General features: G+C 42.5%; 1 protein-coding gene across 31 annotated transcripts in view; it reads left to right on the top strand.

Annotated features, from left to right (window-relative positions):
• Positions 1–23641, top strand: part of MAP2 (microtubule associated protein 2) — a 340979-nt gene that overhangs the window by 65234 nt on the left and 252104 nt on the right. For 28 of the 31 annotated variants that reach the window (XM_074968034.1, XM_074968048.1, XM_074968045.1 and 25 more), the window contains exons 2-3: positions 5501–5559; positions 10177–10235. The exons of 1 other annotated variant lie outside the window; for it this stretch is intronic. The gene's annotated coding sequence lies outside the window, so the exon portion shown is untranslated. The remainder of the gene's footprint in view (positions 1–5500; positions 5560–10176; positions 10236–23641) is intronic. 2 more of the 31 variants (XM_074968038.1, XM_074968042.1) reach the window with 1 other exon arrangement.

The raw sequence follows: 23641 nt of genomic DNA on the forward strand, positions 1-23641 counted from the left end.
CCAAAACAATGCAGATGAAAATATGGCTTGAAAATTTTATAGACAAGTAATAGATTTAGAGGACCTGATGCTGATCTTAATTTCACCTATGTAAATCCAGAGTAACGCCATAAAAATAGGGAGAGTTACAAGGGACCACATTCCATGCAAATAAGAACAGAAACAGGCTCAGAATGTTTATTTAGGGTGAGACTTCCAAAAGTGCTTATCATTGGCCTAACTCTGCTCTGATTATAGTCAGTGGGAATTTTACCGTTGACTTCAATGGAAGCAGAATTAGGGCAACACTGATCATGCTTGAGAATTTTTAAAAGAGTAATCTGGAAATCATAGAAAGTTTTAAACAGAAAGAGGCCGTAGGGCTTTACTGACAACTTACTGTATGAAAACTTATTGATCATGTTAATTCCTTTCCCTAAAACTGGGAGATTAACATTTAGGAAGCAAATTTTCAGTATAGCATTCAGGAAATCAAACTCTGAGCTCCTATTAACAATATAATGTTGCGTGTCAATTTATTTTGCACTTCAGGGAAAATGCTCCAAATATCTGTTCTGTTACTCAGTTCCTTCAATTCAGAGCTACGCTGTTACAGATTCTTTCTTATGTGTGGACAGTCCAAATTGTTTTGTAACATTCTTCACAACCTGTAAAAGTTTGAGGGACTCAGAGAGGCTAATGGAAGTATTGAGGTAGTTGAGAATATCCTTCCCCCAAACAGAGATAAAGTTGTGCTCCCAAGGAAATTCTGGTTTAAAGAGGTAACAGAAGATTCATTTATTTTACTTCCACATAGAACTGTGTGTGTGCCTGGCTGTCACAATGGGCTTCAGACGTGAACCTTGGTCAGACATGAACCTTGTGAATTAGCCTTTTAATATTTTCTGGGAAAGCGCCCTTTGAGTACATTCTTTCCTCATTCTACTTTGTTGTTTGACTGAGAATGTCATGGGACAAAGCAGTCTTGGACATTTCCATGGCTAGCAAGAGGCAGATGCAGTCTCTCTGTGAAATGTGTGGTGGTCTCAGTCCGGTTGCAGCGGATCACATTGCTGATCTTATCTCTACATCTGTCACAAATTGGTACCTGTGTTTGTCAGTCTCTGCAATGAGAAAAAGGGGTTGGAGAATGACAAGGTATCCCCTCCAGCGCCTGACTGAGATCCACCGATGGATCTTGTGGGGGAATTTTGCACTGCTGTTGCCCATGCTGGATAGATGGAAGACTTCAACCACCAGAGCTGTCATTCTAAACTCTCTCTTTTGTAGTTCACACAAAAATGATAGCATTGCCCAATTAGATTTAAGGGAAGGAGGGTAAGAATGCCATATAGGTGTGTCCTTTAAAAACACCTCTAATTTTATTAGTCACCATGTGTGGAATAAAAAAATGCCAACACACAGAGTCGCTAATTGGTTTGCTCTGAGTCAGAGACATTGGTGTGGCCCTGTTTATTAGGAGTTGTTTCCTAAATTTGCACTGGGTGTGCACAAAAACCGATGAGTAAGGCCTGTGATTCTTAAAGCCCTTGAGGTGGTAAAAGAAGTGAGGGCGTTTAGTTACTGTGAATGAAGAAGGTAGGCACACAGGGGCCTGTCTCTCTTTATGCTGTGCTCATAACCATAGTATATAGGCACCACCAAAATTCCGTGAATTCTGTCGTCCTCACCCTCTCAGCAACATCTCAGGACTGAGGGTGTCAAACTTCTTGCGGATCCAGCAATATTAGCCTGGACATTTGTCCTTGTCCAGGAGTAAACATGTTGTGGACTGTACCTTTAAGATGCAATACATTCATATTTGTTGGAGCCTCTTCAGTTATGTCTCTATGTTAGCTGCTTCTGTGTCTGATTAAGCGCAAGATACCAAACCAGGAGACAGTCTCCTCATCTGAAACCTGACTGGGAGGGGTCAGGGACTGCTGGACAAGGTTTGTTGCCCATTTCTCATCTGTCTTGCCCAGGCAAGGAAGGTTAGAGGCAAGTTTTTAAAAGGCAGCATTTTTTCACTGGCAGTTCCTGAATATTTTAGGGCAAGAAGCAGCCTTCATAAAGAACATCAAATCTTCAGTACACAGCTCTGCATTTTAGGGCCAGTACAGCTGGTGAAGACAAATCTCATTCAGCGAGTCTGACAGGATTAGAGTTAATTTTCTTCTCAGACATATGGAGTTAACCAATGATGATAGGGTCCCTCCCAACTGACATATTTTAGGGACCGACTCTTCGTTTGCTGGTACAGAGAGGAGGGAGAAAGCAGATCAGCAGGTTTTTCCCTCCTCTTGATTACGCCTCAAACCTTACATCCTCTCACAAGTCCTGTCTGTCTAATTGACACATGAAACCGATCTGTTTTTCTTTTCAGCGTGTTGTCTAATGATTAAAGCAGGAGACTGAGAGCCAGGACGGTTCTCTTCACTGACTTGCTGTGACTTAGGGCAGTCACATATCCTGCCTGTTACTCAGTATGATCCTGATCCAAAGCCCATTGAAATCCGTGGAAAGGCTCTCATTAACTCCAGTGGTCTTTGGATCAGGCCCTCGTAAAATGGAGATATAATCCCTACCTCACAGGAGTATTGTGTGGTGTAATAGCTTTAAAGAGGTGGAATTCCTATGAATATTTGTCATCTTGTCTATCCTCCCCCCTCCTGTGTGTAGCAATGAAGATTTTAATATGTTTTTGTTCAGTCGCGATGACTAAATAACAAAGACATTTTTGCTACCGGCACTCTCTGGCCGTGGTTAGTCATCTGGATAGCAGCGCAGTGGTTCAGGGCAGCTGCAGGCATTCCTGCCATGCCACCTGCTTTTCTTGGATTAACGCTGGAAAGGAAACTTAGGCAGTGCAATGAAACACAGTGCATAAATAATAATAAATACATTGTTTGTAGGTATAGTAGCTGTTTTCCTTCCAAGAACTGCAAAGCACTTAATATAATGAATTAAGCCTCATTATGCCCATGCAGAGTGGTAGGGATTACTGTGCCCATTTTACATTGCGGGGGCAAGGGAAGTAGGAAAGAGAGAGTCTAAATGACTTGCTCTAGGTCACACAATAGGTTAGTTATCGAGCCAGGAAGAGCTCTTTGGAGTCCTTACTCCCAGTCCCTGTCATTTAACCCCTTGGCAATGTTCCTTCCTTAAAGATATTCTGTGGCACTTCCATATGATGTGCAGTAAGAACCAGCATCTGTAGCTCTTGTCACATTGAGTTGCCGTTTGTGAACACGTTATTTTATTTGCCCGTGGGGTTCCCTGAAGTGAGTCAGCTGTCAGTAGAGCGATCAGTCAGGTCTGCCATTTTACCCACATTTTCTTCATTTGCTGGCCTTTGGTACTTCTTACTTAGTGCCCTCATTACTACCTTTGCTAAACCAGTACCTTGGGCTTAATCTAGAAATAAGGGGGACTGTAACAGGGTGGCCTACCCCTTTAATGGCCAGGCGGCCTGTGGCTAACCAGCCACATTCAATCAACCCTGCCTGTGCCATAATTAGCTGCCTCCCATCCTAAAGGGGCAGAACTAATTGGGGTCAGGTGGCAGCCTGCAACACCTTGACCTCATGAAAGGGTTGAAAGAGAGAGCCTAGGGAGCAAGCTGTTTCATGAAGTGACTGGAAGTCAGTGCTATATCCCAGAGCAGAGAGACTGGGAGCTGAGTTCAGGGGATGAGCTGAAGAGAAGCCCAAGCAGGGTGAAAGAACTTGTGTGAAGGAGATTGAACTCTGAGAGCCACATGAATCCCCAGGAGAGGCAGAAAACCCAGGTGAGGGGGAACTGAGGTAGGGAATGCCTGGTGACCTAGGCTCAGCCAGCAGGGAATGCTACAGGGCAGCTATGCCCTGTGACAGGGACCTTCTGCACATAGGTCTTCTCTCCACCATGTGGAAGGGAGAGGCTTAGCTTACCTTCCCAGTAGCATGCTTGCCCCTCTCCAGACCCCATAGAGCCTCTGCAGGGAGAGGAGGGTGGAGAGTGAGCGGGCCCAAGGGAGGAGTGGGTGGAGGTGAGAAAAATGTTCATAGAGAGTCCCTGGAGTGGGGATCGGGGGACGTAGCCTGGGGCAGTACTGCCTTTTTTCAGGACTTTTCTTTGGGAGATCTGAGGAGGACTGTGACCTGGGAGAATCCCTGGTAGTGTGGTACGATGGAGCCAGAATGCCAGGGTGAGAGGTGGGGGTGGAACTCTTGTGGGGTCAAGTTTCCTGGGGATGTCGGAGGCAAGCCCTGTGGTCTCTCCCAGGAGCGGAAGGGTTAGTATGGTGGGATATCTGTGAAAGGATGGGATTTAGGGTGGGAAGGGATGATCTAGCCCTTTTTATTAGCCAGGGTTCGTGCAGTTTTTACACTAAGAGCCGTTCATATTACCAACAGTAAGGAAAGTGATTTGTTTGCTCAGATGTTACCATACATTTAGTGATTAACCCATTATTATTAATTTAACAATGATTAGACCAGCAATAAAATATAATTTTGTAAGGACTTGCCTTAAACTTTGGCTTCCAATATCTTCAAATCTAATTCTTTCAGTCCTCTAGTCCATTATCAAATCAGGCTCTAGCCAGGGAAAATGGCCGCCCTGCTGAGAGGGGAAATATCTCTGGACGTTGCACAGAGAAAATGAAACACTGACCAGTATTACTAAATAGTGCCTGAAAAATTACTTTGGAAAGGCAGTGTGTTCCAGTGAGTAGGGTACTGGATAGCTCCTCTAGAGACCTGCAGGTCACTTCACCTATGTTTCCTCTCTCACCCTTTGCTTAATAGAGCCCTTCTTGGCAGGGTCTATCACTGTGTGTCTGTACAGTGCCTAGCACAATGGGGCCTGATCTCTGTTCGACGCTAGAGGCTGCTGTAATACAGTTGTTAATTTACTTAGTTGACTCATATTTTAATTGCTGGTATTTTTTCTTTCTTAAATATAGAGTCACAAATGTTTTATTCAGTGAGAGCATAAATAGGGGGTAAGATTCTCTCTAAAAAGGTGTCATGCCAACCCACCCAAAAGACAGTTTGGCACAGGTCCTCAGCTCTGGGTGAGGAGCGCACACAGCAATTCGGACGGGAGGAAGGATGTGCAAAGGTGGCTTTAAACCACCTGCGCTTCCCCAGTCCTGGATCTGCAGTTCCCTGGCATAAGTCAGTGCAGCAGAAGGCAGAGCTGCTCTGACTTGCACTGGCTGTCAACAGTCCAAGTGGGTGAAGCCCAGAAAAGCCCGGGCCACCCCCTCTACATTGGCAACCAGGAAGGGTGGTGTCCTTGGAGCTACAACACAGGCTTCACACCACAGCTGGGTCACCCTATGCTCATATGTTCCTCCCATTATAGCTGGCTATGCCCCTTCTAGGCATGCTTTACTTTTTACCAGAATAAAGCAGCTGCCTCACAAGGCCTCGGAATCTCCTTATAACCTTCAACTGGACTAAATGGCTGTTTAACATCGAAGAGCCTTTTCCTTTAGTAGCTGTAACTGACTGAGGTATTTGCTTTGTTTCAGACTCTGGAAACCTGATCTAAGCTATTCTGTGACTGACAACTTTACAGCTACACCAAGAGGTGGGTTTTCTGTTTGTGTTGGTCGAAGATCCCCTCATTCCAGAGCTTGGACAACACTGTACATCCCTGATTTTACTGTTTGGTTAACTAGCCAATTCCTATGGCCTCCCAAACAAAATGAAGATTGTTTCTCATTGAGTTCTCTGTGTGTGTGCTCACGTGTATTTTGGTGGTTTTTTAAACGAAATAATGAGCACATTTACTCAGCCTTGCAGTGGATGGGTTTCTGAAACAGAAGAAACTCTAATGAAAACAAAAATGCATAGTGAATTTGCCAACTTCTTTGTACAGATGTTTCTGTTTTCAGTAGAAATTGTCTTATAGACAGTGTCAGTTAACATATCCAAGAGCCAGGCCTGCTGAGCACAAGTACTGTAAACTGAATCGACAACAGAGCGTTTTTCGATTCTCAAATATCGCATTTTGGTGGAGCAGCTGCCAAGAACATTTACCACAAAATGGGGGGATAGACAGTCTATCAATTACAACACGGAATTCATCGTCTGAGGTTTCTTTTCTCTGTTTTGCCCAACTGTTTTATTGGGGATGTTTATAGAATACACTAATGCATCCCAACCGCAGATGCAACCAGAAATGTTAGTTCGTGGAACTTAATGGAGCATCCTATCATTATCTACTAAGAAAAAGATTATATAACCAGGGTGTAGACCATTCTTCATGGGGGGAGGGGCTGGAGTTAAAAAATAATAAAACAGCTGCTGAATGTTGTTTTTACACTATCTAATTATTGTAGCAGGGACAATCCTCTGATAACACCCAGTTTGCTCTTTTCAGTCCATGAGAGGTACCACCCTCTGATGGTCTCGATTGTTTGAAGTCTCTCTCTTTCCTCCAGGGTGTCAGCTGGCTCTTGTAGCCAGGGCCAGGCCGAAGGCTTTCCTGCAGCAGAGTCTAGCTCCTTTCTTCCCTGGCTGGGACATGGCTCAGCAAACAGTGTCTTCTCTCCTTGGGAAGGGGAATTCTGTGTACCTGGGTTAGGTTCACTGGCTTTGCTTCTCCCATTATTTCTGCAGCCAAGCTGGCTGTTTCCCTTCTTATTACATGATCCTCTTTCTGTGTGTGTGTGTTTCTGATCGCATCTCTCTCTAGGGAGACCTGGATAGGTCCACCCAGCTGGCACTCCTGTGGGGCTGACTCCCAGAGCCTCTAGATTGGCTCGTCTCTTTGTGGGGAAAAAAGCTCATGGAACTCATGTGACTGGGGAGGCCAGGCATCATGGAGCCCCCAGAATTCTTTGCTGTCCTTTTGCATCAGTCCCATCATGCCTGGGAGTCAAAGAGCCTCCAGCTGCCGTCTTATTTGTAGTCATTGCCTTGTCAGCATCTCTGGGTGAGAAAGGAACCCACATGGTGAAATAAACAAAAGCAATTGTTTTCCAGTGTAATCAGCGGATCAGCTGTAGGGTGTTTTCTTCCTTCTGTCTGCTATGTTCTAGACTGTCCCACAAAGAACACAGTGACTGTAGAAAACCAAGAGGCCACCTAAGTGCTCCAGTTTGCCCAAGGATTGTGTGTGTTTTAATTCTGCAATCCTATGCCATTCTTACTAAGTGACTGAGTGAAGTACAAACAACGTGTGTATTTTCCAGGTGATAAAATGAAATCTTTTAATTTAGGGATTGCGTTAATAAATACAGTAGAACTTTATTTATCCAAGCCTGCATTATCCGGCCGCTGTATTAACCTAACCGGGCAGCAGGGGTTGGGCTGTCAGTCCAGGGTGATGGGGCTGACAGTTGGAGCCTAGCCTCCTGGGGCTGTCTGCCAGAGTCTGCCCGTTCTCCTGATTATCCAAATTTTTGATTATCTGATCTTGCCCTGGTCCCAATTAGATTGGACAAATGGGTTCCACTGAATTGGGGGGGAGGGGCGGCTAAAATTCCCCCAAGTCATAGTTGTCCATGTCCAGGTATAAATTCAGACTGCTGTTGGGCCTGATTCTGATGCCACTAAGTCAGTGGCAAGACTCCGCATGACTTCAGTAGGAGACCAAGCAGGCATTGTTTTTTTCTTTGTTAGCAGCTCCTTGTTGACTTGAAAATGCGCAGTTAAAACTGTTGAGTGTACTATATATTAGTCACTGCGTGGCAAAGGGGCACTTACCTGGCTTTGTGGATGTGCACTGTGGGCCAGGCCCTCAGAAGCTGTAAGTCAGTCTAACGCCAAGGATTTTAATGGCGGTATGTCAGTATATGAACTGAGGATCTGGCCCTAAAAACTAGGCTGTTTCACTGGATGCTTCTTTAAAAGTGCACTGTTGAAGCCAGTCGGAGTTTTGCCTTCTACTTTGTGTGAGCAGGTTTGAGCACTGAGGTCCAGATTTTTAAGGGTACTTAGGCATTGCTATGCTGAATGCAGCAACAGCTAAATACCCTTAGAAATCTGTGCCTAAATCCTTGAGAATATTGAATGTGCTGCCTGCTATTAATAAAACCTTATCACAAATAACGATAGATTTTAGTTGACATATCTGATCAATTCATTCACACATTTTGCCATACTATAACTTATATGGCAGTAAGACCTAGAAGTCACAACTAACATGGGGTGGGCGGGGGAGGGATTTTGCTAGATGCTGCATAAACCTGTAGTATGAGATAATCCTTCGACCAAAGATCACACATTGATCTGCTAAGCCTGGATTCCTTAGGAAAACAGTGTATTTGAAATTGGTTTTGCAGACTTTTAATTCTACCTCTGTAGAACTTAATAGAAAGAAATGAAAAAACCTGAACGTTTCCAGAAACCCTTCTGCTTACTCTGAGCCAGATTTTTCAGAAGTGCTTGGCTCCCACAGCTGGGGCAAGATTTTCAAAAGTGCTCGAGTCACATTTAAGCATTTAAATGAAGAGCCAAGAGTTTCCAAATTTAGAGGAATGTGTGCAGAACATTTCCGAGTATCTGGGTGTGGATTATCTTCTTTAGCCCCTTCCATTCCATTTAATGCTTTCACATGTCCGTGCACGTATGCACGTGGGGCTATGACTTTTGAAGGTGCATTTGCTAACTTGAATGATGCAGTAACGATATGGCAATGGCTTATGATCAGTGTACATGGAACCACACAGATGCTGCTTCACTGAAGTTAGTACAGGTTCATGAGACATTAAGTGAACTTCTGAGGATGGACTGTGCTTCCCAAAAATGGTTTCAGAAGAATGTTAATTCAGTTCTTTAACATCTGCTATTAAACTACTGACACCGTCCATTTAGCTACAGTATAGACTGTGCTTGATCTGATAATATCCAGAAACAGTTGTCCATGTGGAGAAGTTTTATTCTCTTCTATACACAGAGGGAAGAGAAATTATCTCTTAATTAAATGTAATAATCAATTATTTGAATTGCATTTTAGTAAACCAGACAGATGGAAATTGCTGTACTGTTTGCCAAGGGCAGACACCGCGCAAGACCAAATGAAGATATTTCAGTTGAAATTTTATTAGTTGCCCAATCTTTATCTTTCACTAATATTGTCTTCTTTCTCCTCTCCTCTTCTCCCCCGTCAAATCCAGGCCATGTTCAAATCCAGCTGTTTCCATCTCCACAGTACATACAAAACTTCACCTGTCCCCTTCTGTCTTGACTGATAAATCATCTCTCCCTGCCCTGATTGCCTCCCACCTGCATTACTGCCGCATCCCTGGTACCCATATTGCTCCTTCCTGCCAATCTAAAATCCAGCTACAAAAATTATCTTCTTTTTCTGTTGATCTGACCCTGTCTCACCACTTTGTGGATACCTGTGATGGCTCCCTCTTGCCTAGCCCTTTGAGGTTAAATTTCTTGTCTGGCCTTCAAGGTGCTACACAAATTCTCTCTGATCTGCATTTCCAAACTCATATCACTGCATTTTTCTCACCCCTCCAATCCACCAGCAATGTCGATTTCAATGCTGCAGCTTCCATGCCTTTTTCTATGCAGCCCCTTTGCACGAAACATCCTCCCCACCTAGTTCACCAAGCCATCCAGGTCCCTCCTAAAGACTCCCTGTAAGACTGATTGAAAGTTTTCAGTAGGGAAAATGTTTGGTTTGTCTACAAAAACTTGAAACATTTTCACGAAAACTCAACTTTTTCTGTTAAAACTTCCATGTAATCAAAATGCCAGATAACTGAAAACTTGTAAAGTCAGTTTTAAACTTAACGTGTTTTTTTTTGGGGGGGGGGGCGGTTGGTGTTTTTCTTAGAAAATTTTCATTGAAAAAACTTAGACAAAAATATTTTCTTCTTTGTATCAAAATTTCTCAGTGAAATTCTCATGCAGGAGAGGGAGAATAAGCATTTCCTGACCATCTCTAACTCCTTATAACTTCCACAAGGCACAAGCCAAAAATAATAAGATTTTTTTTAAAAGCACAAAAGGCATTTAAGTTAGTGAAAGTCCTATTGATGGTCAATGCAGGGCTGGGCACTTAAGTCCCATTTGTTCCTTCCTCAAAAAATGCTACACAACCTCCGTTCTCAGGGCATCCCATCTTTTCTGCTTCTGTCTTTGAGATTTCAAGCTCTTCAGGTCAGGCACTGTGACTATTTGATCTGGCTACCAGACTATTGGCAGAGCTTAGCAAATAACTAGAATTTTTTCTCTCTTCTAGACTGCCGAGCTGTCATCCCACTGCAGAATAGTAGTTCACCACTCTCTCACTTTTCTCAGGTAATACAGTACCAACAAAATTCATCCCTGGTGTAATTTCATTGGTTTAAACAGAAGTTATACACCTTCACTTACTGTTTTGTTTTTAATGGTGATGTCTGTATTTTCTATATCAATATGCAACAATAATTAAAAACATCATTAGTGGTAGATTCTTACAAACAGTGGTTCAGATTGTGCTTTGTCTGATCCTTTGTCTTTCAATGAAATGGGTATTCTGTCTGTTTCTGTGTTTTTGTTTTTGCTTTAAATTATAAGGATCCAGGAATTAACAGTTTAGTTGTTTTTAGAGGCATTTGTGCACATATAAGTGTGATGTCTTCCGAGATGTCTCTGATGGGTTCTCTTTAATGCCTTAGAGAAATTAAAGGCTTTCTCGAAATACACATGGAATATGAGGAACAGAAAGGAAAAATACACACACACGGTAAATGAAAGCGAGAGAGAAATATAAACACGTTCTCACACATGTACTTTGGCTATAGTCGCCATCAAAAGTAACCCAAACAATATGCCACAAGGTTCCATGTGCTGATTAATCATTACTGATATTTCTCTTATTCGGTAATGATGAGGGCAATTATAGCAAAAATAATATTAGCGCATAAGAGGCACTGTAGTGATGACTACTGCTTATGAATTAGTGAGGACAAAGCACAAAGACAAGGTAGTGGTGGGTGAAGGTGAGGATAGGAAGGATGACCCAGTAGTTAGAATGCTAGCCTAGAACTTGGGAGACCTGGGTTCAAATCCTTGTTCTGCAACAGGCTTCCTGTGTGAGCTTGGACAAGTCAGGAGGGTTTAGGCTCCTAAATGTGTTTTGAAAATGAGATTTAGGTGCCTAAATCAGTTAGGCATTGCAATGCTGAGCACAGCAGTGCCTGAGTAACTTTAAAAGTCTGGCCATAGTCTCTCTGTTCCCCATTTAAAATGGCCAACTAGTGCTTCCTCACCTCACAGGGATGCTGTGAAGTTACAATACACTAACAATTGTGAGATACTATAGTACTGTGGTAATAGGTGGCCTGATAAGTACCTTAGATGGAAATGTACTATATCTCTAATGCATAGGCTTGCCTAAGCACAAACAGGGAATCTCAGGTAGGAAGTAGAGAGGTTAGTTTACCCCTATAGTTGGCACTGTGCAACTGCTGCTGGGATACTGTGTCCAGTTCTGGTGTCAACAATTCAAGCAGGCTGCTCATAAATTGGAGAGGGTTCAGAGAAGAGCCACGAGTGATTAAAGGATTAGAAAACATGCCTTATACCGACAGATTCAAAGAGCTCAATCTATTTAGCTTAACAAAGAGAAGGTTAAGGGGTGATTTGCCTACCGTCTATAAATACCTACATAGGGAACAAATATTTAATAATAGGCCCTTTTAATATAGCAGAAAAAGGTGGAACACGATCCAATGGCTGGAAAATGAAGCTAGACACATTCAGACTGGAAATAAGGCATACATTTGTAACAGTGAGGGTAACTAATCATTGGAACAATTTACCAAGGGTCATGATGGCTGGCAAATTTTAAATCAAGATTGGATGCTGTACTAAAATATCTGCTGTAGGAATTATTCTTAAAGTTCTGTGGCCCATGTTACACAGGAGGTCAGACTAGATGATCATAGTGATCCTTTCTGGCCTTGGAATCTATGAAGTTACTGTAGGGTGACCAGACGTCCCTATAAAATCAGGACTGTCCCGATATTGAGCAGTTTGTCCCGCGTCCCGACCAAAGTACGGTCGGGATGCCATTTGTCCCGATATTTTGTTTTGGGCGTGTCCTTTTTTTTTTTTTTTCCCCCTTAGGTGGCGGTGACAGGCAGGGGGAGCGCTTTTTCAATTGTTACACTCACCCAGCACATCCGGGTCTTCGGCGGCACTTCGGCGGCGGGTACTTCTTTCTTTGCTGGCAAGATTTATTTCCCACCACCGAACGTGCTGGGTGAGTGTAACAATTGAAAAGGCGCTCCCCCTGTGGCAGTCCCGATATTTTGTATTTAGCATCTGGTCACCCTAAGTTGCTGAACCCTGATCAGTCATTTTAAAGTTATAAGAGCACACACCAATAGCTGCCCATGACTTTAAGCTCTGTTTGTGTTTGCCCGTTTTTCTGAGCCTTGCAGGTTTTCAGTCCATTCTGAGGAAGTGAGCAGGTACCGAGTGGTTCTTTAGTGGGTGGAGTAAGTGAGACTGAGTTCTTGCATTTAGAACGGCAAATCTGAAGCAGCTGCTTTAATGTTGCCTACCCTCCCAACAAAACATTGCAAGGGTATGCAGCATGCTGATCTACTGCATGTGTGTGGCACTCCCATTAACTGTGAGCAGCAGTGAAGCTGTGAGCAGGTCAGCAGTGTGAAGAGTTATAAAGGTGCATACAATGGATGGGATTTGTTATGGGTACAGAATCACATGGTTAACAGACTTTATCTGTGGGCTGGATTGTGCCTTAAAGATCTGTGTGTGGATCCCATTACCACGTGGGAGGATAGGTCACATGCCTCTGTGGCCTCTGCCCTATTTCATTCTTAGGAGCCAATGGAGGGCTCTCTCCTGTGTTTGGATCTGCATTAGGGAGGGTGCAGGCATTGGATGGGGTGTGGAGTGGTGATGTCACTTGAACAAGAAAGGAGTACTTATGTGAATAATGGTAGCAATATTAGGTCCCATGGGCCAGATGCCCAATTGGTGGAAACTGACATAGTGCCACTGAAATCAATGCAGCTACACTGATTTACACCAGCTTTGGGCCTGGCCTGCTGTCTGTTCCTTTTAACTATGTCTGGACATTCAGACTTGTTTTCTGATGCCACAGGCAAGTAGACATGCTGAAGCCTGGGAGTAGGGAGTTTTGTTTTGAATGCTCTAAACCAAGGGTAATCCATTATTTTTTGTCAAGATCCAGATTTCTTGGTCAAGGTATAGTCAAGGTCCAGACTCCAGAGAAAATGATAATAAGTAAACGGAAATATTTTGGGGGTCTGTTCAAAAGTGTCTGGCGGTCCAGATTTGACCCGCGGTCGGCCTATTGACTACCCCTGCTCTAAACTACGTATCGTCTAAACGGGCGGGGCTGGGAAAGTAGCATTCTGAAAGTCGCAACAAAGGCTGAAATGAGCATCAGACTGAGCATCAGATTGCTAGAAGTGGAACTCAGAGGCAGGGCCAGAAAAATGTAATTGAGAGAGAGCCTGGGAATCTCTCCATATTGAGGCCAGGCCAACAGCTCCTTAGTGCTGGCTACTTAACAAAGTATGTGTTCTAGATTTTTTTTTATGACAAACTCAATTGCCAGCGATGTCTTCAAGTAGAAACAGCGAGCGAAAGGAACAGGTGGTGCAAGACCTTGAAAAGGAAACAACATATTGTAAAAGTGAAACCATCTGCTGCTAGTTAAGGCTCAGTGTAAAAACTAAGCTTTGATGGGGTTTGTTGAGTGTGGTGAATAATTTACTGGAGAGGTCATTAGGGCCTTATACTGCTGCTACTTTCCCCTTATTTTACTAGCTCATTAGGGATGGAAAAAACCCTGTGAGGGATGCCACATGCCATTCCAGCAGTCAGGCAGGCAGAAGGATAACATTTAAAGGCAATTTGGCCCTGATCCTGCACTAGTAATGGGAGTTTTGTCATTGACTCAAATGGGAATATAGGACCAAGCCCTTTCTTTTTAATATAATAAAAAAACCCTGTAATAGATCTCTCCATCAGTAGATCTCAAAGCATTTTAGAAAGAAGATCAGTATCATTATCCCTATTTTACAGATGGGGAAACTGAGGCACAGAAAGCTGAAGAGACTTGCCCAAGGTCACCCATCCAGCCAGTGGCAGAGCCAGGAATAGAACCTTGGTCTCCTCATTTCCTGTCCGATGTTCCATCCACTAGACCACACTGCCTCCTTAAATAAAGTGTAATGAGACAATATTAAGGAGGAGGAGTCATAACTTTACGTGGAATGTGAAATGGTTAGATTGAATTAGTGGGGAGAGAATATTTCAATATCAGGTGGTACCTCACAGTTGGAAGCTTTTCTGTGACTTATAACCAAATCAGACTCATTTACTTCTACTAAATAGACTATAGGTCTGACCTTCGTGTTTTCATGCAGACAAAAGTCTTTTGAAATTTCAACCCCAGTGACCAAGCTGTACATAAAGATCATTTTTTTGTTCCGTTGAAGTCAATGAAAGTTTTTCTGTTGACTTCAATAGGAGTAGGAGAGGGATCTAAGGTATTTACTAGGGTAGAATATGGAGGTTTTTGTGTCAGCTGCCTACATTGAAGGCGTATAGAGGGAATGTCAGATTTTTTCACACTGCAAGTCTGAGTGTCACAAGATGAAAACATGTCACAGACTAAAAAAGGGAAAATGTGATGACAATCAAAGGGAGAATTGGCTATTTTTATTTTTCTTACTGTCAGCTGTTAACTACTGCAGGCGTAAACATGCATCACCACAAAGAGGTGTTATAGTGTCTCGTAAGGGTAGACTCTCACTTTGGTGCATGGGGAATTACACGTGTTAATGGGAGTGGTACACCCAATTCCTGTGTTCTAGACTGAAAGATATATGGCTGAGTATCCGCTCTAGCCAGCTCCTGTTAAAGTAATGCACAAAGCCAGCATTTTAAGCTGAAACTCTACTTTTTCTGTTAACATTTAGTTAAAAATCTCTTTACTCGTCAACGTGCTTGCCTTTTTGATATGGTTGTCATCTGGTTATTTTAAAGTTAAAAGAACTAAACATACATGTATTGGAGAACATGCAAATAATTGCTCTACTGTAACTGCTGTTGTGTATTTGTTTGCATCCTTAGAGCAGAGGGATCTGTTGTGAAAATCATCAGGTTTGAAATACCTAGACTGCTGAGCACAGCAGGTTCAAATTCTGACATGGGCAAGTCAGCCTTTTATTTCTAGAGAGGGTAGGATGGTCCAGTGGTTACAGTATTAACCTAGGTCTTGGGAGACTAGAGTTGAAGTCCCTGCTCTGCCACTCACTTCCTGTGTGACCTTGGGCAAGTCATTTAGCCTCTCTGTTCTTCAGTGTTGCCTCAGTAAAATGGGGATAATCCCGTTCTCCCAGGGGCAATGGGAGAATAAATGCTTTTAAGATTGTGAAGTGCTCAGATGCTATGGTAACGGGACCCATAGGTACCTCAGACTTTCTGCGGTTGCTCCATTGAGTTCTGTGCAAATTTCTATAAAGAAGGCTTTGGGGGAAGACCTTAGAAACACACCCTCTCTGCTCTGCTTGGATGATAAAGACCCTGTTGTCCTGTTGGTTTAAAAAAAAATAGAGGCTTGCCCTGATGTCCTTGGCAAAATAGTTCCTGCCTAGCTTGCTATTATACAAAGTGCTCCATTCCAGTTTTACACCTTGCTACCGCTCCCCATCTCAGAGGTGGGTGCATTTCAGGGATGAAGTAATTCCTGGGTGTATATCGTTTATAAAGTGCTTTGGGATGACAGATACTACATATACGTATAAAAAGACATTGCCGTGTTTGGGTCTGTTGCTTTAAGCTGAGATTTTCCCAAAGGGCTATGGCAGTCATGTGCCCAATTTCTATTGAAAGTCAATGGGAGTTGGGTGCCTGCCTAAAAGAGAGTATGAATCTAGCACAGATCTGGAGAGACCTCAGAGACAAGAAGTCAGTTGATCTGTTTGCTGTTAACTCAGTTGTGGGACTCGGAACGCTCTATTCAGATATTCAGATCAAAAAGTTTTGTTGCATCGTAGTAGTGCATCCAAAATATGAAGCCTCAGAAACAGTTATTCCCTTAGTTAATAAAGTTTTGCAGGTGCTTTCGTGTAATCTCCGTTTGGGGAAAGATTCTGGAAGGGGTGGGGCTTACAACACACCCTTCCTGTCAGCATCTCCCATTGGTTGGTTTAGGTGGCTCCCCACCTAGCATGCTGTCTCTCACGGATCTCATTCTGAGGCTCCTCCTTCTCCCCATTCATTGTAGAGGGAGCCTCAGTTCGTAATTCAGGGTTTGTGGATTCCAGTAGTTTTCCAGGTGCTTAAGTCTCATAGTCCTCAAAGGTATTTTAGGCTCCTGGCTTCCACTGAAATCAATGGAAGTTTGACTGCTGACTGAATACCTTTGAGGATTTGGGCCTAAATAACTTTTGCCCAAAACTACATAGGGAGTTTGTGGCAGAACCAGAAAGTAAATCCAGGTCTCCCAAGTGCAAGACAGCCATCACCCTTGCTCTCAAAGCTCCTGTTTCCACCATCCCTTTTAATTAATATATTTTCCTGATAGAACAAGTACTAATTAGCCCTAAAAGGTACCTTTTCTGTATTTGCAACCCAATTTGCTGTTCTGAACTCATTTAATATTCCTAATTAGCACACAGGGACATGCCTACAAATCCGATGAATATTTTGAAGAAGACACATGGATACATAACCCATCACACAGGAAAATATCTCCTTAGATGAAGAGCTGTTGCTGATCTTCTCTGCTAAAAATGCAAATTGCTTTGGCTCTGGCTATGGGTTGGAAATGATTGTGTCTCCCTGCAGCTTGCTCTGAGGTGAATACGGCCTCACAGAAGCACTTTCCCAGTGCTGTGCAGTGCTTTAGTACAGACCAGAATTTCTAGTGTTCCCTTTTTCTTTCCTGTGTGCAATGGACGTATAGTGGAAGTGTGCAGTGTGGAAGACTGCACGTGTTCAGCACAGTTGGCTGTGGGTCTGTTTCAGTGAATCAGTGCCGTCCAGAGCACTTGATCATGCCAGCCTGTGCACAGGCAGAAACACCCGTTTGTACCCAGGCAAAACTCTCCAGTACTACTGAGTGCAGGATTGGGTCCGGAAAGTACAGAATTGTAAATGCAGGTCTGACTCCTATTCTGCCAGCCCCATTTTTAAATGCTAAAATTTTCTTAGTGGGCAAGAAGAGGGGTACTGGTTAAGGAGTCCTGTGTTTTCTTTGCTCAAGGTGAGCATTTAATAGAATTAACATGGAATTGTGTCACACTGACAGACCCCGGTCATCAGCGGGTAGGATCGAACTGGGGACCTCTGAAGCCAAAAGCCAACTGCCTGTTAGCTAAGGCTGTAGAGCAGACTCATTTTATCTCTCTCTCTCTCTCTGTGGTCTCAGTGCCACTAGATGGGACAGAGCACCGCACCCAGGAGGTGTGTGGGTTACATTTGCACCAAAAAACTTGAAGCAGTGGAGTAAGATCCTCAGCTGGCAACAATTGGTCCCACTCCACCGAAGTCCCAGCTGAGAGGATCTGTCCCCTGATCTTCAGAAATACAGGAAGTACAAGGCAACACTGGTAACATAGCAACAGAAATGTCCCAATAAAATTTTTATCATTGCTGGTATTGTAAGTTAGTTACAACAACGATCCTACAGTGGAGGGTCTGTTTTCTTTTCAGCAAGACTCCCTGGGGCATTCTTGTAAAGAAAAGTCAAATTGTCTGGCAGTGTGATACCTCCCAACTTTAGCGTAATGGCTATGGGTACTGTGAAGAGGCTATAATTGAAATGCAAAGTAGGTAATGAAGAAAATGTTACTTTTATTTAGTTTTAGGTGGAACTGTCCTCCTTACTGGAAAGTATTTTCCATTAGATTCTCATGTTTTGGTTTGTTATTGCATGAGAAATAGATTTTATCTTAACTCTTTAAAAATTTTAAGGCAAAATGTACAGACCCAACTGCCTAAATGTGGGCACGTAAATTATAGTAGTCTGGTTATCAAACGTGCTACACTGAAAGCTCTCGCTGCCTTTAATGATTGCTGTGAGTGGTCAGCACTACTGGAAATCAGGGTGCTATTACTTAGATGCCTTAGGTACCCCTGTTAAAAAAATTATGGCTTTAATCTTTGCATAGTTACACTGAAGATCATAGCATGTTGAATTAAGACCAAAAGGTGAAAAAATAATTACTTTTGTTCAAGTCAAGAATTTATTTAACCTGCATCAAAATACAATGATTTTAGATTCCAAACTGCATGGAATGAATTCCCATTTGGTACGTTTCTTTAAGCAACAGTACACTCTTGAATTAAGACATGTAATTAAAATACTGTGCGTTGACTTAAGTATAGCCACCCTGCACACACATATTTGATTATTTTAGTTATACTTTTCTCCCAATAAAACCGTTAAATACAAGAGGCAAACTGTTAGGAGTAAATTGACAACACTGTACTGAAAATATTTGTCGAAGCAGCATGGAAATTAAATAGACACTAAACTTAAAAACTTTAACAATGAAAACTTGTAAGTAGAGCCCCCATTTTACATTTCTCCCTGTCCCTGAAGAGCGTGTAATCTAAATAGACGAGACAAAGGGTTGAGAGAGAGGGAGTTCCATTTTAGAGATGTGGAACAAACAGATCAGGTGTCTTACCCCAGGAATCAATGGCAAAATTGGGAATTGAACCAGCATCTGAGTCTTAGTCCAGTGTCTTAACCACAAGGTTGTCCTTCTGTGCTAGGAATGAGATTAGAGATGCATTATGCTGAAGTGCACTGGGCCATAGTTCTAAAACATTTACTTAAACCTAGTACTTAATTGGCCTGATAGCCTTTTCTTTAAGGAGGAGCCGTAACCCGTTCTCTCTTTTGAGTTATTCGCTGGAGCAAATAAGGTCGTGTTGTTGGGTTTTTATTTATTTTTTTTTGGATGAAATGAGTTAGATGTCGACATTACCTCATTTACAATAGTTGGTTCATGTGGAAACAGCTTTTAACAACAATAGCATTGAACACGAGGGGCTGTATAACCTGGGAACATGCAGCATAGCAACCTCTTCGCAAAATACATTTTCTCTAAATCTTTTTTTAAATAGGGAGTGGAGTGGGGAGGATGTGAGGGGCAGATTCTCAGCTACCCCTTCAAAGAGGCAGAACTCTGGAGCAGTCAAGACAGTGGTCCTCATTTTAAGTTAGGGGTGCTCTGCCTTATGATGGCCTCCTTGTGGCTGCCTCTGGGATGCACCAGACTCTCCCTCCATGCCACAGCCTTCAAAGGGCACAGTTTAGGCTTAGGGCCACTTTTCTCTGCTCCTGAGCTGGGGGAGTTCTCCCGCTGCATATTGTGCTTCCTTTACTGCCCGGAGACTCCAGTCGGGCGGGAGCCAAAGTTGGAAGTTCACACTGACTGTTTTAAAAGGAGTCCTTTGTCTTAGAGACTGTTATTCATAATTATATGTATGTTGCTGTCGGCATACAAGTGCTTTACAAACACATCAGAAGACAAAGCCCCTGCCCTGAGGAACCTACAGTCTGATCCAGACAGACAAGTACAAATGATTAAAGGATCGGGGAGAACTATCCTCCATGGCTTTCTTCCACCTTCAACAGGATTATACCCCTTGGGTGGAACCCTGTCCCCATTGAAGTCAGTGGGAACTTTCCTGTTGATTTTCAGTGGGGCCAAGATTTCACCCCTTGTTCTCACCTTCAGGGCGCTGCACAGCTCCCCTTTGGGCTGCAGTCTCTTCTTAGGCTTGTCCCCTTTTGTTGGACACACGCATTTTCAATGCTAAAATAGGGCATTAAACGTTAGTTCTTTCTAGGCTGACTTGACTTCACAGATACCATTAATGAGTTGGTATTTAGCTGTGCGACTCTCATGGATGTTAATGCAGCAGAGTCTCACTGTGTTATACTTTGATCCCAGTGCAGGGCCTTTGATTCGAGTGCAACCATTTCCCCTCCACCCTTCCCTCAAAGTGAAGTGTGTATTTGCACAGTAGAGAGTTAGCCACAAGGGACTTTGAGAGAAGTCACTGAATAGGAGCAGTCTGTATGATGCGCAGCAACTGTACATTACATGGGGCCAAATCCTCAGCTGGTGTAAATCAGCGTCGCCCTGCTGAGATCAGTAGAGCACCCGATGAGGATCTAGCCTGTATATTTTGCCTTGTACAGTGTAAAGTGTCTGACAGTCTCACACATATGAACCAATGAGTTAAACCTAGACGCAGTATTCTTACGTATATGATTGGATCAAGTGCAGAACCAGGCAGATGTCTCGAAGACGTACCATATTTATCCTATGTGCAATGATTAGGATTGTAACATCTTTCCAGATTTTCATGTTGCTGGCCTAGCATTTCTTGAAGGGCGGAGGAGCTAGCGTTAATTCACTAACTGTTGGCTGTAATTACACAGCAGAAAAATTCCTCCATGGTGCTTCTCTACCTTGGGATTTATTAGCTGTCTCATCTGCTAAAAGAACGAGATGCAAAATAGTTCACAGGCCAGCAAGTGTGAGACAGAATCTAGTAAGTCTAGTAAAAGTCATGGGGGCCGGGAGCCGGGAAGATTTTTTTCCCCCTAGGCTGAGTCTCTGTGGTTCCTTGCACATTTTCCAGGACCTTGAGCTTTACTAAAAAAATAAATAAATACCATTCTTTTTCAGGTGCACTAGGAAGGACAACTTTATTGTTTAATTTCTAGATATTGTAATAACACTGGAACCAGAGTCTGGGTCTGAGTCTGTTTTTTTTTTTTTAAAAGTGCCCTTTTTTTACTACACTTTAATTCATTTAAAAAATAAAATGAAATGTGCATTTAGGAAAACTTTAACCTTATTTTCCCTGTGTTCTTAACTCCAAGGATAAGTGAAATGAGGTGGAGGGGGGAAGGAGCTCTGTTGCATGTCAAATGAAGCAACTCTGCATATTTTTGTCAATTAAAGTGAAATACAAAAATGAAGAAAAGAGGACATGTACAGTATATGTAAATGAGTGTTGCCCAAGGACAAGCATGATTTACTGTAGGCCCCCCTTGCTCCCACGAAGTCAACGTGAATAAAGATATTATGTAGGCAAACGTATAACTGCTTATGAAGTGATGCCATCGTCGTCTCATTGATCTGTTTCTTCCTTCAATCATTTAGCTCTCCTGCAAATTTTGAATGGGGTTCAGATCACACTTGCTATCAAGTTCTTCCCCTTCCTAATATAAATGGATGTGTCTAAACTTAAGGGGCCAATTTTCTTGCTGTCTCTAGATTTTCCCTGTAGATCATGTTTTCCAAACCTTTTATCGTTTTTATTGTTCTCTGGCCTCTCTCTAGTTTATCCACATCTTTCCCCCAGTGTGGCACCCAGAATTAGACACAGTACTCCAGCTGAGGCTGCACCAGAGCCGAGTAGAACAAGACGATTACCTCCTGTGTCTTACATACAATGCTCCCGTTAATACACCCTAGAATGTTACTCGCCTTTTTTGCAACTACATCATGTTGTTGACTTACTCAATTTGTGATCCACTCTAACCCCCAGATCCTCCTCAGCCGTATTACCACTTAGCCAATTATTCCCCATTTTGTGGTTGTGCTTTTGGGTTTTGTCTCTTCCTACATGTAGTACTTTGCACTTGTCTTTATTGAATTTCATCTGGTTGAGTTCAGACCAGTTCTCTAATTTGCCAAGGTCATCTTGAATTCTGATCCTGTCCTGCAAGGTACTTGGAACTTCTCTCAGCTTGCTGTCATCTGTAGATTTTATAAGCATATTCTCCATTCCATTATACAAGCGATTAACTACTAAAAATATTGACTAGTAGCGAACCCAGGACTGACCCCTGTGGGACTCCGCTAGATATGCACTCCCCATTTGACAGTGATTCATTGATTACTATTCTTTGAGTTTCGTCTTTCAACCAGTTGTGCACTCACTTTATAGTAATTTCAGCTAAACCACATTTCCCTACTTTGTTTATGAGAATATCATGTGGGACTGTGTCAAAAGCCTTACTAAAATCACAATATATCACATCTACTGCTTCTCCTTTAGGTTGGTTTGGCATGGTTTGTTCTTGCTGGATATTCCTGATAACAATATTCTCCCCTAGGTGCTTACAAATTGATTAATGATTTGTTCCAGTATCTTTCCAGGTATCAAAGTTAGGCTGACTGAACTATAATTCCCTGGGTCCTTTGTTCCCCTTTTTAGAAATAGGTACTATGTTTGTCATTTTCCAGTCCTCTGGGACATCTCCCATCCTCCAGGAGTTCTCAAAGATAATTGCTAACAGTTCTGAGATTGCTTCAACTTGTTCCTTGGGTACCCTTTGATGAATTTCATCAAGCCCTGCTGACTTGAATACATCTAAGTTATCTAAATATTCCTTAGTCTATTCTTTCCATAGTTTGGCTTGCGTTCCTTCCACCTTGTTGTTAGTATTAATTATTTGTTATATATCTGGTCACTACTAACTTTTTCTGTGAAGATTGAAGCAAAATGGCCATTAAACACGTTAGCCTTTTGTATGTCATCCATTATTAGCTCTCCTTCCCTGTTAAGCAGAGAATCTACACGTTCTGTCATCTTTCTCTTGCTCCTAATGTATTTAAATAATCTCTTCTTACTGCCTTTTATGGTTCTTGCTGGGAGTATCTCATTTTGTACCTTAGCCTTTCTTATTTTGTCCTTCCATGCTTGTGCTATTGTTTTCATAGAATCATAGAATATCAGGGTTGGAAGGGACCTCAGGAGGTCATCTAGTCCAACCCCCTGCTCAAAGCAGGACCAATCCCCTTTACCAATTTGTCCATTTGAAGGATTTATTTTACATTTTAAGGTCATTAAAGAGCTCCTGATGGCATATTGGCTTCTTACTATTCTGCCTATCTTTCCTTTGCATCAGAACAGTTTGCTGTTGTGTCTTTGATATTTTATCCTTGAGAAACTGCCGGCTCTCCAGAACTCCTTTTTCCCTTTAAATTTTCTTCTCATGGGACCTTACCTACCAATTCTGAGTTTAGTAAAGACTGCTTTTAAAAAAAAATCCATTGTCCCTGTTATGCTGCTCTCACGCCATCCTTTCCTTAGAATCATGAAATTATCATTTCCACCCAAATTACCTTCTGCCTCCAGATACACAATCAATTCCTCCCTGTGGGTCAGAATCAAGTCTAAAATGTCTGTCCCTCAGGTTACTCTTGTCACTTTACAAAACAAAAAGTTGTCCCCAGTACATTCCAAGAACTTATTGTACATCTTGTGTGTTTCATATTATTTTTCCAACAGATGTCTGGGTAGTTAAAGTCCCCCATTAATACCAGGTCTTTTGTTTTGGATATTTCTTTTATTTTATTCTAGAAATGCCTCATCCACCTCCTTTTCCTGACTTGATGGTCTATAGTTGACCCCCTAATATGACATCACCTCTATTTTTTTCACCTTTTATCTTTACCCAGAGACTTTCAGCTGGTCTGCCTCTTACCTCCTTCTGGATCTCAGAACAAGTGTTGTGTATATTTGTGATGTATAATGCAACACCTCTTTTTTTCTCTGCCTGTCCTTCCTGAACAAGCTATCCCATCTGTACCAATATTCCAGTTGTGAGATTTATCGCACTGAGTTTCAGTGATGCCAATTAAGTCATAAATTAGCTTATGTACTTCCAGTTC

The sequence above is a fragment of the Natator depressus genome, chromosome 11 (genome assembly GCF_965152275.1).
Source record: "Natator depressus isolate rNatDep1 chromosome 11, rNatDep2.hap1, whole genome shotgun sequence".
In the NCBI taxonomy this organism is placed as follows: domain Eukaryota; kingdom Metazoa; phylum Chordata; order Testudines; family Cheloniidae; genus Natator; species Natator depressus.